Below are 15,892 nucleotides of genomic sequence, written 5' to 3'. Positions count from 1 at the left end.
CCCAAGGGGCCGGCCTTACCCTCATCGAGCATTGTGTTTCTCCGACAAGGGTTTCCTGGAACTGCTCACCTTTTTTTCTTTATAGCTCTGGTATCTCTTAAGTCATGCATAAATCTTTCACCTTTTATTAAAGATTTCTGTGCAGTAGAACATCAATGAGTTTGATGTATTTTTGTCAGCTGTGCTCTGGTAAAGCTGTGAATATCTCAATGTTTCCTATATGTTTCTTACTTGGTTATGTGATTTCATGCATGCCTGTATAGGTGTGGCCTGAGGCTGTCTGTTAAGCAGAGGAGATAAAAGTTTATTGCTTCTTGCCCTTTTGGTTAAGATCAAGTGTTTCCTGGTTTGACTTTGGGCTGTGACTGTATTCACATTGCACTTCTCAGTCTGGCCTTGAGAAGGTGAATGGTTTGGTATGGATATGGGTAGGATTTGAACTGAAAAAAAAAAAAATTCTCTTCTTATCAGTTTAATATCTCATACATCCTATATATTAAACAGACTTTTTAGAGCTGGAAGCCGGAAAAGTGGCTTGCTATCTCCGCTCCGCGGATCGGACTGGTATTGCAGTACTTCCAGGCTTGGTGCACCGTTTTCTGGTGTAAAATGAAAGAGCATCAATTACTGAATTAATGACTTACTAACTTACTTACTTACCAAATTTTGTCTCAATTCAACCTGCCCTGTTCCCTAGTCTATCTTCGCCTCCTTCTGCTCACCACTGTCAGTTGTTGCTCGTCAACCTTTCCCCGCCCTTTCTCCACTCAACCAACCCAATGGGCCGGCCTTACCCTCATCGAGCATTGTGTTTCTCTGATAAGGATTTCCTGGTGCCGCTCACTTTCTTTTCTTTATAGCTCTGATTTCTATTAAGTCACGCATAAATATTTCGCCTTTTAGTGAAGATTTCTGTGGAGAGGAACTTCAATGAGTTTGATGTATTTTCGTGAGCTTTGCTTTGGTAAAGCTGTGTATGCTTGAATGTTAAATGGGTAGTTTCCAGGAGTTGGGTCTTATTTGGTTATGTGACTTTATGCATGCCTCTATAGGTGTGGCCTGAGGCTGTCCGTTAAGCAGAGGAGGTAAAAGTTTAAGATCAAGTGTCTACTGGTCTGATTTTTGGCGTTGACTGGGTTTGAGAAGGAGAATAGATGGAATGGGGATTGTGTAGGATCGCTTCTCAGGCTTTTTAGCTAGGATCTATTGTGTTATCTGGTCTGGCTTCTTGGCCTTGGTCTGGGTTCACGTACAATCCTTAGTCTGGCCTTGAGAAGACTAAAAATACCAAAATTCATAATTTTATCACTTTCCTATATTTCTAATGAATGTTGGTGTTTTAAACTAATCAATCACATTTCATATCATAGTCGACCCCAAACATGTGAAAAAATTCAAAGAAAACTGCCCCATTCAGCTGCACACATTCGTTTGTCTGAAAAACCGCTTTCCCTTGCTCGTAGAGCGCTGAGACTTGCGGAATCGCATTTTCAGCGCCAGAGAAGCACAATGCAGAGAGCACACTGCGCCGAGGCAGGTCACTTGCCAGTTCGATGAAAAATGTTGAAAGTTGACTTTGTTAAGTGAATTTTCATGAAATATCACTTTTCCCATCTTTCTTATGAATTTTTGCACTTTGATGAAAAAAATCATATTTCATACCAAAATCCATATTTTTTATGACTTTCCCTTGTTTATAATGAATTTTTGCATATCAAAGTCAACAATCACATTTCATATCATAGTCGACCCCAAACATGTGAAAAAGTCAAAGAAAACTGCCCCATTCAGTTGCACACATTCGTTGGTCTGAAAAACCGCTTTCCCTTGCTCGTAGAGCGCTGAGACTTGCGGAATCGCATTTTCAGCGCCAGAGAAGCACAATGTAGAGAGCAAACTGCGCCGAGGCAGGTCACTTGCCAGTTCGATGAAAAATGTTGAAAGTTGACTTTGTTAAGTGAATTTTCATGAAATATCACTTTTCCCATCTTTCATATGAATTTTTGAACTTTGATGAAAAAAAATCATATTTCATACCAAAAATCCATATTTTTTATGACTTTCCCTTATTTATAATGAATTTTTGCATATTAAAGTCAACAATCACATTTCATATCATAGTCGACCCCAAACATGTGAAAAAAGACAAAGAAAACTGCCCCATTCAGCTGCACACATTCGATTGTCTGAAAAACCGCTTTCCCTTGCTCGTAGAGCGCTGAGACTTGCGGAATCGCATTTTCAGCGCAGGGAAGCACTATGCAGAGAGCACACAGCGCCGAGGCATGACACTTGCCAGGTCGATGAAAAATGTTGAAAGTTGACTTTGTTAAGTGAATTTTCATGAAATAACACTTTTCCCATGTTTCTAATGAATTTTTGCACTTTAATGACAAAAATCATATTTCATACCAAAATCCATATTTTTTATGACTTTCCCTTGTTTATAATGAATTTTTGCATATCAAAGTCAACAATCACATTTCATATCATAGTCGACCCCAAACATGTGAAAAAAGTCAAAGAAAACTGCCCCATTCAGCTGCACACATTCGTTTGTCTGAAAAACCGCTTTCCCGTGCTCGTAGAGCGCTGAGACTTGCGGAATCGCATTTTCAGCGCAGGAGAACCAAAATGAGGAGAGCACACAGCGCCGAGGCAGGACACTTGCCAGTTCGATGAAAAATGTTGAAAGTTGACTTTGTTAAGTGAATTTTCATGGAATATCACTTTTTCAATGTTTCATCTGAATTTTTGCACTTTGATGGAAAAAATCATATTTCATATCAAAATACATATTTTTTATAACTATCAATTGTTTATAATGAATTGTTGCATTTTAAAGTCAACAATCACATTTCATATCATAGTCGACCCCAAACATGTGAAAAAATTCAAAGAAAACTGCCCCATTCAGTTGCACACATTCGTTTGTCTGAAAAATCGCTTTCCCTTGCTCGTAGAGCGCTGAGACTTGCGGAATCGCATTTTCAGCGCCAGAGAAGCACAATGCAGAGAGCACACCGCGCCGAGGCAGGTCACTTGCCAGTTCGAAGAAAAATGTTGAATGTTGACTTTGTTCAGTGAATTTTCATGAAATAACACGTTTCTAATGAATTTTTGCACTTTAATGACAAAAAACACATTTCATACCAAAATCCATATTTTTTATGACTTTCCCTTGTTTATAATGAATTTTTGCATATTAAAGTCAACAATCACATTTCATATCATAGTCGACCCCAAACAAGTGAAAAAAGTCAAAGAAAACTGCCCCATTCAGCTGCACACATTCGTTTGTCTGAAAAACCTCTTTCCCTTGCTCGTAGAGCGCTGAGACTTGCGGAAACGCATTTTCAGCGAAGGGAAGCAATATGCAGAGAGTACACAGCGCCGAGGCATGACACTTGCCAGGTCGATGAAAAATGTTGAAAGTTGACTTTGTTAAGTGAATTTTCATGAAATATCACTTTTTCAATGTTTTTCTGAATTTTTGCACATTGATGGAAAAAATCATATTTCATACCATAATCCATATTTTTTATGACTTTCCGTTGTTTATAATGAATTTTTGCATTTTAAAGTCAACAACTACATTTCATATCATAGTCGACCCCAAACATGTGAAAAAATTCAAAGAAAACTTTCCCATTCAGCTGCACACATTCGTTTGTCTGAAAAACGGCTTTCCCTTGCTCGTAGAGCGCTAATACTTGCGGAATCGCATTTTCAGCGCCAGAGAATCACAAAGCAGAGAGCACACTTGCGCCGAGGCAGGAAACGAGCCAGTACGATGAAAAATGTTGAAAGTTGACTTTGTTAAGTGAATTTTCATGAAATATCACTTTTCCCATCTTTCATATGATTTTTTGAACTTTGATGAAAAAAAATCATATTTCATACCAAAATCCATAATTTTTATGACTTTCCCTTATTTATAATGAATTTTTGCATATTAAAGTCAACAATCACATTTCATATCATAGTCGACCCCAAACATGTGAAAAAAGTCAAACAAAACTGCCCCATTCAGCTGCACACATTCGTTTGTCTGAAAAACCGCTTTCCCTTGCTCGTAGAGCGCTGAGACTTGCGGAATCGCATTTTCAGCGCCAGAGAAGCACAATGCAGAGAGCACACTTGCGCCGAGGCAGGAAACGAGCCAGTTCGATGAAAAATGTTGAAAGTTGACATTGTTAAGTGAATTTTCATGGAATATCACTTTTTCAATGTTTCATCTGTATTTTTGCACTTTGATGGAAAAAATCATATTTCATATCAAAATACATATTTTTTATAACTATCAATTGTTTATAATGAATTGTTGCATTTTAAAGTCAACAATCACATTTCATATCATAGTCGACCCCAAACATGTGAAAAAAGTCAAAGAAAACTGCCCCATTCAGTTGCACACATTCGTTTGTCTGAAAAACCGCTTTCCCTTACTCGTAGAGCGCTGAGACTTGCGGAATCGCATTTTCAGCGCCAGAGAAGCACAATGCAGAGAGCACACTGCGCCGAGGCAGGTCACTTGCCAGTTCGATGAAAAATGTTGAAAGTTGACTTTGTTAAGTGAATTTTCATGAAATATCACTTTTCCCATCTTTCTTATGAATTTTTGCACTTTGATGAAAAAAATCATATTTCATATCAAAAATCCATATTTTTTATGACTTTCACTTGTTTAAAATGAATTTTTGCATTTTAAAGTCAACAATCACATTTCATATCATAGTCGACCCCAAACATGTGAAAAAGTCAAAGAAAACTGCCCCATTCAGTTGCACACATTCGTTTGTCTGAAAAACCGCTTTCCCTTGCTCGTAGAGCGCTGAGACTTGCGGAATCGCATTTTCAGCGCCAGAGAAGCACAATGCAGAGAGCACACTTGCGCCGAGGCCGGAAACGAGCCAGTTCGATGAAAAATGTTGAAAGTTGACTTTGTTAAGTGAATTTTCATGGAATATCACTTTTTCAATGTTTCATCTGAATTTTTGCACTTTGATGGAAAAAATCATATTTCATATCAAAATACATATTTTTTATAACTATCAATTGTTTATAATGAATTGTTGCATTTTAAAGTCAACAATCACATTTCATATCATAGTCGACCCCAAACATGTGAAAAAAGTCAAAGAAAACTGCCCCATTCAGTTGCACACATTCGTTTGTCTGAAAAACCGCTTTCCCTTACTCGTAGAGCGCTGAGACTTGCGGAATCGCATTTTCAGCGCCAGAGAAGCACAATGCAGAGAGCACACTGCGCCGAGGCAGGTCACTTGCCAGTTCGATGAAAAATGTTGAAAGTTGACTTTGTTAAGTGAATTTTCATGAAATATCACTTTTCCCATCTTTCTTATGAATTTTTGCACTTTGATGAAAAAAATCATATTTCATATCAAAAATCCATATTTTTTATGACTTTCACTTGTTTAAAATGAATTTTTGCATTTTAAAGTCAACAATCACATTTCATATCATAGTCGACCCCAAACATGTGAAAAAGTCAAAGAAAACTGCCCCATTCAGTTGCACACATTCGTTTGTCTGAAAAACCGCTTTCCCTTGCTCGTAGAGCGCTGAGACTTGCGGAATCGCATTTTCAGCGCCAGAGAAGCACAATGCAGAGAGCACACTGCGCCGAGGCAGGTCACTTGCCAGTTCGATGAAAAATGTTGAAAGTTGACTTTGTTAAGTGAATTTTCATGAAATATCACTTTTCCCATCTTTCATATGAATTTTTGAACTTTGATGAAAAACAATCATATTTCATACCAAAATCCATATTTTTTATGACTTTCCCTTGTTTATAATGAATTTTTGCATATCAGGGTCAACAATCACATTTCATATCATAGTCGACCCCAAACATGTGAAAAAAGTCAAAGAAAACTGCCCCATTCAGCTGCACACATTCGTTTGTCTGAAATACCGCTTTCCCTTGCTCGTAGAGCGCTGAGACTTGCGGAATCGCATTTTCAGCGCAGGGAAGCACTATGCAGAGAGCACACAGCGCCGAGGCATGACACTTGCCAGGTCGATGAAAAATGTTGAAAGTTGACGTTGTTAAGTGAATTTTCATGAAATAACACTTTTCCCATGTTTCTAATGAATTTTTGCACTTTAATGACAAAAATAATATTTCATACCAAAATCCATATTTTTTATGACTTTCCCTTGTTTATAATGAATTTTTGCATATCAAAGTCAACAATCACATTTCATATCATAGTCGACCCCAAACATGTGAAAAAAGTCAAAGAAAACTGCCCCATTCAGCTGCACACATTCGTTTGTCTGAAAAACCGCTTTCCCTTGCTCGTAGAGCGCTGAGACTTGCGGAATCGCATTTTCAGCGCCAGAGAAGCACAATGCAGAGAGCACACTTGCGCCGAGGCAGGAAACGAGCCAGTTCGATGAAAAATGTTGAAAGTTGACTTTGTTAAGTGAATTTTCATGGAATATCACTTTTTCAATGTTTCATCTGAATTTTTGCACTTTGATGGAAAAAATCATATTTCATATCAAAATACATATTTTTTATAACAATCAATTGTTTATAATGAATTGTTGCATTTTAAAGTCAACAATCACATTTCAAATCATAGTCGACCCCAAACATGTGAAAAAATTCAAAGAAAACTGCCCCATTCAGCTACACACATTCGTTTGTCTGAAAAACCGCTTTCCCTTGCTCGTAGAGCGCTGAGACTTGCGGAATCGCATTTTCAGCGCCAGAGAAGCACAATGCAGAGAGCACACTTGCGCCGAGGCAGGAAACGAGCCAGTTCGATGAAAAATGTTGAAAGTTGACTTTGTTAAGTGAATTTTCATGAAATATCACTTTTCCCATCTTTCTTATGAATTTTTGCACTTTGATGAAAAAAATCATATTTCATACCAAAAATCCATATTTTTTTGACTTTCACTTGTTTAAAATGAATTTTTGCATTTTAAAGTCAACAATCACATTTCATATCATAGTCGACCCCAAACATGTGAAAAAAGTCAAAGAAAACTGCCCCATTCAGTTGCACACATTCGTTTGTCTGAAAAACCGCTTTCCCTTGCTCGTAGAGCGCTGAGACTTGCGGAATCGCATTTTCAGCGCCAGAGAAGCACAATGCAGAGAGCACACTTGCGCCGAGGCCGGAAACGAGCCAGTTCGATGAAAAATGTTGAAAGTTGACTTTGTTAAGTGAATTTTCATGGAATATCACTTTTTCAATGTTTCATCTGAATTTTTGCACTTTGATGGAAAAAATCATATTTCATATCAAAATACATATTTTTTATAACTATCAATTGTTTATAATGAATTGTTGCATTTTAAAGTCAACAATCACATTTCATATCATAGTCGACCCCAAACATGTGAAAAAAGTCAAAGAAAACTGCCCCATTCAGTTGCACACATTCGTTTGTCTGAAAAACCGCTTTCCCTTGCTCGTAGAGCGCTGAGACTTGCGGAATCGCATTTTCAGCGCCAGAGAAGCACAATGCAGAGAGCACACTACGCCGAGGCAGGTCACTTGCCAGTTCGATGAAAAATGTTGAAAGTTGACTTTGTTAAGTGAATTTTCATGAAATATCACTTTTCCCATCTTTCATATGAATTTTTGAACTTTGATGAAAAAAAATCATATTTCATACCAAAATCCATATTTTTTATGACTTTCCCTTATTTATGATGAATTTTTGCATATTAAAGTCAACATTCACATTTCATATCATAGTCGACCCCAAACATGTGAAAAAAGTCAAAGAAAACTGCCCCATTCAGCTGCACACATTCGTTGGTCTGAAAAACCGCTTTCCCTTGCTCGTAGAGCGCTGAGACTTGCGGAATCGCATTTTCAGCGCCAGAGAAGCACAATGCAGAGAGCACACCTGCGCCGAGGCAGGAAACGAGCCAGTACGATGAAAAATGTTGAAAGTTGACTTTGTTAAGTGAATTTTCATGGAATATCACTTTTTCAATGTTTCTTCTGAATTTTTGCACTTTGATGGAAAAAATCATATTTCATACCAAATTCCATATTTTTTATGACTTTCCCTTGTTTAAAATGAATATTTGCATTTTAAAGTCAACAATTACATTTCATATCATAGTCGACCCAAAACATGTGAAAAAATTCAAAGAAAACTTTCCCATTCAGCTGCACACATTCGTTTGTCTGAAAAACCGCTTTCCCTTGCTCGTAGATCGCTGAGACTTGCGGAATCGCATTTTCAGCGCCAGAGAAGCACAATGCAGAGAGCACACTTGCGCCGAGGCAGGAAACGAGCCAGATCGATGAAAAATGTTGAAAGTTGACTTTGTTAGGTGAATTTTCATGGAATATCACTTTTTCAATGTTTCATCTGAATTTTTGCACTTTGATGGAAAAAATCATATTTCATATCAAAATACATATTTTTTATAACTATCAATTGTTTATAATGAATTGTTGCATTTTAAAGTCAACAATCACATTTCATATCATAGTCGACCCCAAACATGTGAAAAAAGTCAAAGAAAACTGCCCCATTCAGTTGCACACATTCGTTTGTCTGAAAAACCGCTTTCCCTTGCTCGTAGAGCGCTGAGACTTGCGGAATCGCATTTTCAGCGCCAGAGAAGCACAATGCAGAGAGCACACTGCGCCGAGGCAGGTCACTTGCCAGTTCGATGAAAAATGTTGAAAGTTGACTTTGTTAAGTGAATTTTCATGAAATATCACTTTTCCCATCTTTCATATGAATTTTTGCACTTTGATGAAAAACAATCATATTTCATACCAAAATCCATATTTTTTATGACTTTCCCTTGTTTATAATGAATTTTTGCATATCAAAGTCAACAATCACATTTCATATCATAGTCGACCCCAAACATGTGAAAAAAGTCAAAGAAAACTGCCCCATTCAGCTGCACACATTCGTTTGTCTGAAAAACCGCTTTCCCTTGCTCGTAGAGCGCTGAGACTTGCGGAATCGCATTTTCAGCGCAGGGAAGCACTATGCAGAGAGCACACAGCGCCGAGGCATGACACTTGCCAGGTCGATGAAAAATGTTGAAAGTTGACGTTGTTAAGTGAATTTTCATGAAATAACACTTTTCCCATGTTTCTAATGAATTTTTGCACTTTAATGACAAAAATAATATTTCATACCAAAATCCATATTTTTTATGACTTTCCCTTGTTTATAATGAATTTTTGCATATCAAAGTCAACAATCACATTTCATATCATAGTCGACCCCAAACATGTGAAAAAAGTCAAAGAAAACTGCCCCATTCAGCTGCACACATTCGTTTGTCTGAAAAACCGCTTTCCCTTGCTCGTAGAGCGCTGAGACTTGCGGAATCGCATTTTCAGCGCCAGAGAAGCACAATGCAGAGAGCACACTGCGCCGAGGCAGGTCACTTGCCAGTTCGATGAAAAATGTTGAAAGTTGACTTTGTTAAGTGAATTTTCATGAAATATCACTTTTCCCATCTTTCTTATGAATTTTTGCACTTTGATGAAAAAAATCATATTTCATACCAAAATCCATATTTTTTATGACTTTCCCTTGTTTATAATGAATTGTTGCATTTTAAAGTCAACAATCACATTTCATATCATAGTCGACCCCAAACATGTGAAAAAAGTCAAAGAAAACTGCCCCATTCAGTTGCACACATTCGTTTGTCTGAAAAACCGCTTTCCCTTGCTCGTAGAGCGCTGAGACTTGCGGAATCGCATTTTCAGCGCAGGAGAACCACAATGAGGAGAGCACACAGCGCCGAGGCAGGACACTTGCCAGTTCGATGAAAAATGTTGAAAGTTGACTTTGTTAAGTGAATTTTCATGAAATATCACTTTTCCCATCTTTCATATGAATTTTTGCACTTTGATGAAAAAAAATCATTTTTCATACCAAAAATCCATATTTTTTAATGACTTTCCCTTGTTTATAATGAATTTTTGCATATCAAAGTCAACAATCACATTTCATATCATAGTCGACCCCAAACATGTGAAAAAAGTCAAAGAAAACTGCCCCATTCAGCTGCACACATTCGTTTGTCTGAAAAACCGCTTTCCCTTGCTCGTAGAGCGCTGAGACTTGCGGAATCGCATTTTCAGCGCCAGAGAAGCACAATGCAGAGAGCACACTGCGCCGAGACAGGTCACTTGCCAGTTCGATGAAAAATGTTGAAAGTTGACTTTGTTAAGTGAATTTTCATGGAATATCACTTTTTCAATGTTTCATCTGAATTTTTGCACTTTGATGGAAAAAATCATATTTCATATCAAAATACATATTTTTTATAACTATCAATTGTTTATAATGAATTGTTGCATTTTAAAGTCAACAATCACATTTCATATCATAGTCGACCCCAAACATGTGAAAAAAGTCAAAGAAAACTGCCCCATTCAGCTGCACACATTCGTTTGTCTGAAAAACCGCTTTCCCTTGCTCGTAGAGCGCTGAGACTTGCGGAATCGCATTTTCAGCGCCAGAGAAGCACAATGCAGAGAGCACACTGCGCCGAGGCAGGTCACTTGCCAGTTCGATGAAAAATGTTGAAAGTTGACTTTGTTAAGTGAATTTTCATTGAATATCACTTTTTCAATGTTTCTTCTGAATTTTTGCACTTTGATGGAAAAAATCATATTTCATACCAAATTCCATATTTTTTATGACTTTCCCTTGTTTAAAATGAATATTTGCATTTTAAAGTCAACAATTACATTTCATATCATAGTCGACCCAAAACATGTGAAAAAAGTCAAAGAAAACTGCCCCATTCAGCTGCACACATTCGTTTGTCTGAAAAACCGCTTTCCCTTGCTCGTAGAGCGCTGAGACTTGCGGAATCGCATTTTCAGCGCCAGAGAAGCACAATGCAGAGAGCACACTTGCGCCGAGGCAGGAAACGAGCCAGTTCGATGAAAAATGTTGAAAGTTGACTTTGTTAAGTGAATTTTCATGGAATATCACTTTTTCAATGTTTCATCTGAATTTTTGCACTTTGATGGAAAAAATCATATTTCATATCAAAATACATATTTTTTATAACTATCAATTGTTTATAATGAATTGTTGCATTTTAAAGTCAACAATCACATTTCATATCATAGTCGACCCCAAACATGTGAAAAAAGTCAAAGAAAACTGCCCCATTCAGTTGCACACATTCGTTTGTCTGAAAAACCGCTTTCCCTTGCTCGTAGAGCGCTGAGACTTGCGGAATCGCATTTTCAGCGCCAGAGAAGCACAATGCAGAGAGCACACTGCGCCGAGGCAGGTCACTTGCCAGTTCGATGAAAAATGTTGAAAGTTGACTTTGTTAAGTGAATTTTCATGAAATATCACTTTTCCCATCTTTCATATGAATTTTTGAACTTTGATGAAAAACAATCATATTTCATACCAAAATCCATATTTTTTATGACTTTCCCTTGTTTATAATGAATTTTTGCATATCAAAGTCAACAATCACATTTCATATCATAGTCGACCCCAAACATGTGAAAAAAGTCAAAGAAAACTGCCCCATTCAGCTGCACACATTCGTTTGTCTGAAATACCGCTTTCCCTTGCTCGTAGAGCGCTGAGACTTGCGGAATCGCATTTTCAGCGCAGGGAAGCACTATGCAGAGAGCACACAGCGCCGAGGCATGACACTTGCCAGGTCGATGAAAAATGTTGAAAGTTGACGTTGTTAAGTGAATTTTCATGAAATAACACTTTTCCCATGTTTCTAATGAATTTTTGCACTTTAATGACAAAAATAATATTTCATACCAAAATCCATATTTTTTATGACTTTCCCTTGTTTATAATGAATTTTTGCATATCAAAGTCAACAATCACATTTCATATCATAGTCGACCCCAAACATGTGAAAAAAGTCAAAGAAAACTGCCCCATTCAGCTACACACATTCGATTGTCTGAAAAACCGCTTTCCCTTGCTCGTAGAGCGCTGAGACTTGCGGAATCGCATTTTCAGCGAAAGAGAAGCACAATGCAGAGAGCACACTTGCGCCGAGGCAGGAAACGAGCCAGTACGATGAAAAATGTTGAAAGTTGACTTTGTTAAGTGAATTTTCATGGAATATCACTTTTTCAATGTTTCTTCTGAATTTTTGCACTTTGATGGAAAAAATCATATTTCATACCAAATTCCATATTTTTTATGACTTTCCCTTGTTTAAAATGAATATTTGCATTTTAAAGTCAACAATTACATTTCATATCATAGTCGACCCAAAACATGTGAAAAAAGTCAAAGAAAACTTTCCCATTCAGCTGCACACATTCGTTTGTCTGAAAAACCGCTTTCCCTTGCTCGTAGAGCGCTGAGACTTGCGGAATCGCATTTTCAGCGCCAGAGAAGCACAATGCAGAGAGCACACTTGCGCCGAGGCAGGAAACGAGCCAGATCGATGAAAAATGTTGAAAGTTGACTTTGTTAAGTGAATTTTCATGGAATATCACTTTTTCAATGTTTCATCTGAATTTTTGCACTTTGATGGAAAAAATCATATTTCATATCAAAATACATATTTTTTATAACTATCAATTGTTTATAATGAATTGTTGCATTTTAAAGTCAACAATCACATTTCATATCATAGTCGACCCCAAACATGTGAAAAAAGTCAAAGAAAACTGCCCCATTCAGTTGCACACATTCGTTTGTCTGAAAAACCGCTTTCCCTTGCTCGTAGAGCGCTGAGACTTGCGGAATCGCATTTTCAGCGCCAGAGAAGCACAATGCAGAGAGCACACTGCGCCGAGGCAGGTCACTTGCCAGTTCGATGAAAAATGTTGAAAGTTGACTTTGTTAAGTGAATTTTCATGAAATATCACTTTTCCCATCTTTCATATGAATTTTTGCATTTTGATGAAAAAAAATCATTTTTCATACCAAAATCCATATTTCTTAATGACTTTCCCTTGTTTATAATGAATTTTTGCATATTAAAGTCAACAATCACATTTCATATCATAGTCGACCCCAAACATGTGAAAAAAGTCAAAGAAAACTGCCCCATTCAGCTGCACACATTCGTTTGTCTGAAAAACCGCTTTCCCTTGCTCGTAGAGCGCTGAGACTTGCGGAATCGCATTTTCAGCGCAGATGTGAAAAAAGTCAAAGAAAACTGCCCCATTCAGCTGCACACATTCGTTTGTCTGAAAAACCGCTTTCCCTTGCTCGTAGAGCGCTGAGACTTGCGGAATCGCATTTTCAGCGCCAGAGAAGCACAATGCAGAGAGCACACTGCGCCGAGGCAGGTCACTTGCCAGTTCGATGAAAAATGTTGAAAGTTGACTTTGTTAAGTGAATTTTCATGAAATATCACTTTTCCCATCTATCATATGAATTTTTGCACTTTGATGAAAAAAAATCATATTTCATACCAAAATCCATATTTTTTATGACTTTCCCTTGTTTATAATGAATTTTTGCATATCAAAGTCAACAATCACATTTCATATCATAGTCGACCCCAAACATGTGAAAAAAGTCAAAGAAAACTGCCCCATTCAGCTGCACACATTCGTTTGTCTGAAAAACCGCTTTCCCTTGCTCGTAGAGCGCTGAGACTTGAGGAATCGCATTTTAGGCGCAGGAGAAGCACAATGCAGAGAGCCCACAGCGCCGAGGCAGGACACTTGCCAGTTCGATGAAAAATGTTGAAAGTTGACTTTGTTAAGTGAATTTTCATTGAATATCACTTTTTCAATGTTTCTTCTGAATTTTTGCACTTTGATGGAAAAAATCATATTTCATACCAAATTCCATATTTTTTATGACTTTCCCTTGTTTATAATGAATTTTTGCATATCAAAGTCAACAATCACATTTCATATCATAGTCGACCCCAAACATGTGAAAAAAGTCAAAGAAAACTGCCCCATTCAGCTGCACACATTCGTTTGTCTGAAAAACCGCTTTCCCTTGCTCGTAGAGCGCTGAGACTTGCGGAATCGCATTTTCAGCGCCAGAGAAGCACAATGCAGAGAGCACACTTGCGCCGAGGCAGGAAACGAGCCAGTTCGATGAAAAATGTTGAAAGTTGACTTTGTTAAGTGAATTTTCATGGAATATCACTTTTTCAATGTTTCATCTGAATTTTTGCACTTTGATGGAAAAAATCATATTTCATATCAAAATACATATTTTTTATAACTATCAATTGTTTATAATGAATTGTTGCATTTTAAAGTCAACAATCACATTTCATATCATAGTCGACCCCAAACATGTGAAAAAAGTCAAAGAAAACTGCCCCATTCAGCTGCACACATTGGTTTGTCTGAAAAACCGCTTTCCCTTGTTCGTAGAGCGCTGAGACTTGCGGAATCGCATTTTCAGCGCAGGAGAACCACAATGAGGAGAGCACACAGCGCCGAGGCAGGACACTTGCCAGTTCGATGAAAAATGTTGAAAGTTGACTTTGTTAAGTGAATTTTCATGAAATATCACTTTTCCCAACTTTCATATGAATTTTTGCATTTTGATGAAAAAAAATCATTTTTCATACCAAAATCCATATTTCTTAATGACTTTCCCTTGTTTATAATGAATTTTTGCATATTAAAGTCAACAATCACATTTCATATCATAGTCGACCCCAAACATGTGAAAAAAGTCAAAGAAAACTGCCCCATTCAGTTGCACACATTCGTTTGTCTGAAAAACCGCTTTCCCTTGCTCGTAGAGCGCTGAGACTTGCGGAATCGCATTTTCAGCGCCAGAGAAGCACAATGCAGAGAGCACACTGCGCCGAGGCAGGTCACTTGCCAGTTCGATGAAAAATGTTGAAAGTTGACTTTGTTAAGTGAATTTTCATGGAATATCACTTTTTCAATGTTTCATCTGAATTTTTGCACTTTGATGGAAAAAATCATATTTCATATCAAAATACATATTTTTTATAACTATCAATTGTTTATAATGAATTGTTGCATTTTAAAGTCAACAATCACATTTCATATCATAGTCGACCCCAAACATGTGAAAAAAGTCAAAGAAAACTGCCCCATTCAGTTGCACACATTCGTTTGTCTGAAAAACCGCTTTCCCTTGCTCGTAGAGCGCTGAGACTTGCGGAATCGCATTTTCAGCGCCAGAGAAGCACAATGCAGAGAGCACACTTGCGCCGAGGCAGGAAACGAGCCAGTACGATGAAAAATGTTGAAAGTTGACTTTGTTAAGTGAATTTTCATGAAATATCACTTTTCCCATCTTTCTTATGAATTTTTGCACTTTGATGAAAAAAATCATATTTCATACCAAACTCCATATTTTTTATGACTTTCCCTTGTTTATAATGAATTTTTGCATATTAAAGTCAACAATCACATTTCATATCATAGTCGACCCCAAACATGTGAAAAAAGTCAAAGAAAACTGCCCCATTCAGCTGCACACATTCGTTTGTCTGAAAAACCGCTTTCCCTTGCTCGTAGAGCGCTGAGACTTGCGGAATCGCATTTTCAGCGCCAGAGAAGCACAATGCAGAGAGCACACTGCGCCGAGGCAGGTCACTTGCCAGTTCGATGAAAAATGTTGAAAGTTGACTTTGTTAAGTGAATTTTCATGAAATATCACTTTTCCCATCTTTCATATGAATTTTTGAACTTTGATGAAAAACAATCATATTTCATACCAAAATCCATATTTTTTATGCCTTTCCCTTGTTTATAATGAATTGTTGCATAACAAAGTCAACAATCACATTTCATATCATAGTCGACCCCAAACGTGAAAAAAGTCAAAGAAAACTGCCCCATTCAGCTGCACACATTCGTTTGTCTGAAAAACCGCTTTCCCTTGCTCGTAGAGCGCTGAGACTTGCGGAATCGCATTTTCAGCGAAAGAGAAGCACAATGCA

General features: G+C 37.6%; 2 non-coding genes and 1 pseudogene across 2 annotated transcripts; all 3 read left to right on the top strand.

Annotated features, from left to right (window-relative positions):
• The first annotated feature begins 82 nt into the window (after window positions 1-82).
• LOC131362316 (U5 spliceosomal RNA) lies at window positions 83-197 on the top strand. The gene has a single exon (XR_009206160.1). It is a non-coding gene; the product is annotated as a U5 spliceosomal RNA (small nuclear RNA).
• Window positions 198-306: 109 nt separating this feature from the next.
• On the top strand, window positions 307-598 carry LOC131362308 (U2 spliceosomal RNA; annotated as a pseudogene).
• Window positions 599-857: 259 nt separating this feature from the next.
• On the top strand, window positions 858-972 carry LOC131362315 (U5 spliceosomal RNA). The gene has a single exon (XR_009206159.1). It is a non-coding gene; the product is annotated as a U5 spliceosomal RNA (small nuclear RNA).
• Window positions 973-15,892: the final 14,920 nt, after the last annotated feature.

The sequence above is a fragment of the Hemibagrus wyckioides genome, linkage group LG11 (assembly GCF_019097595.1).
Source record: "Hemibagrus wyckioides isolate EC202008001 linkage group LG11, SWU_Hwy_1.0, whole genome shotgun sequence".
NCBI classification, from domain to species: Eukaryota; Metazoa; Chordata; class Actinopteri; order Siluriformes; family Bagridae; genus Hemibagrus; species Hemibagrus wyckioides.
This window is presented reverse-complemented; position numbering and strand designations above follow the sequence as displayed.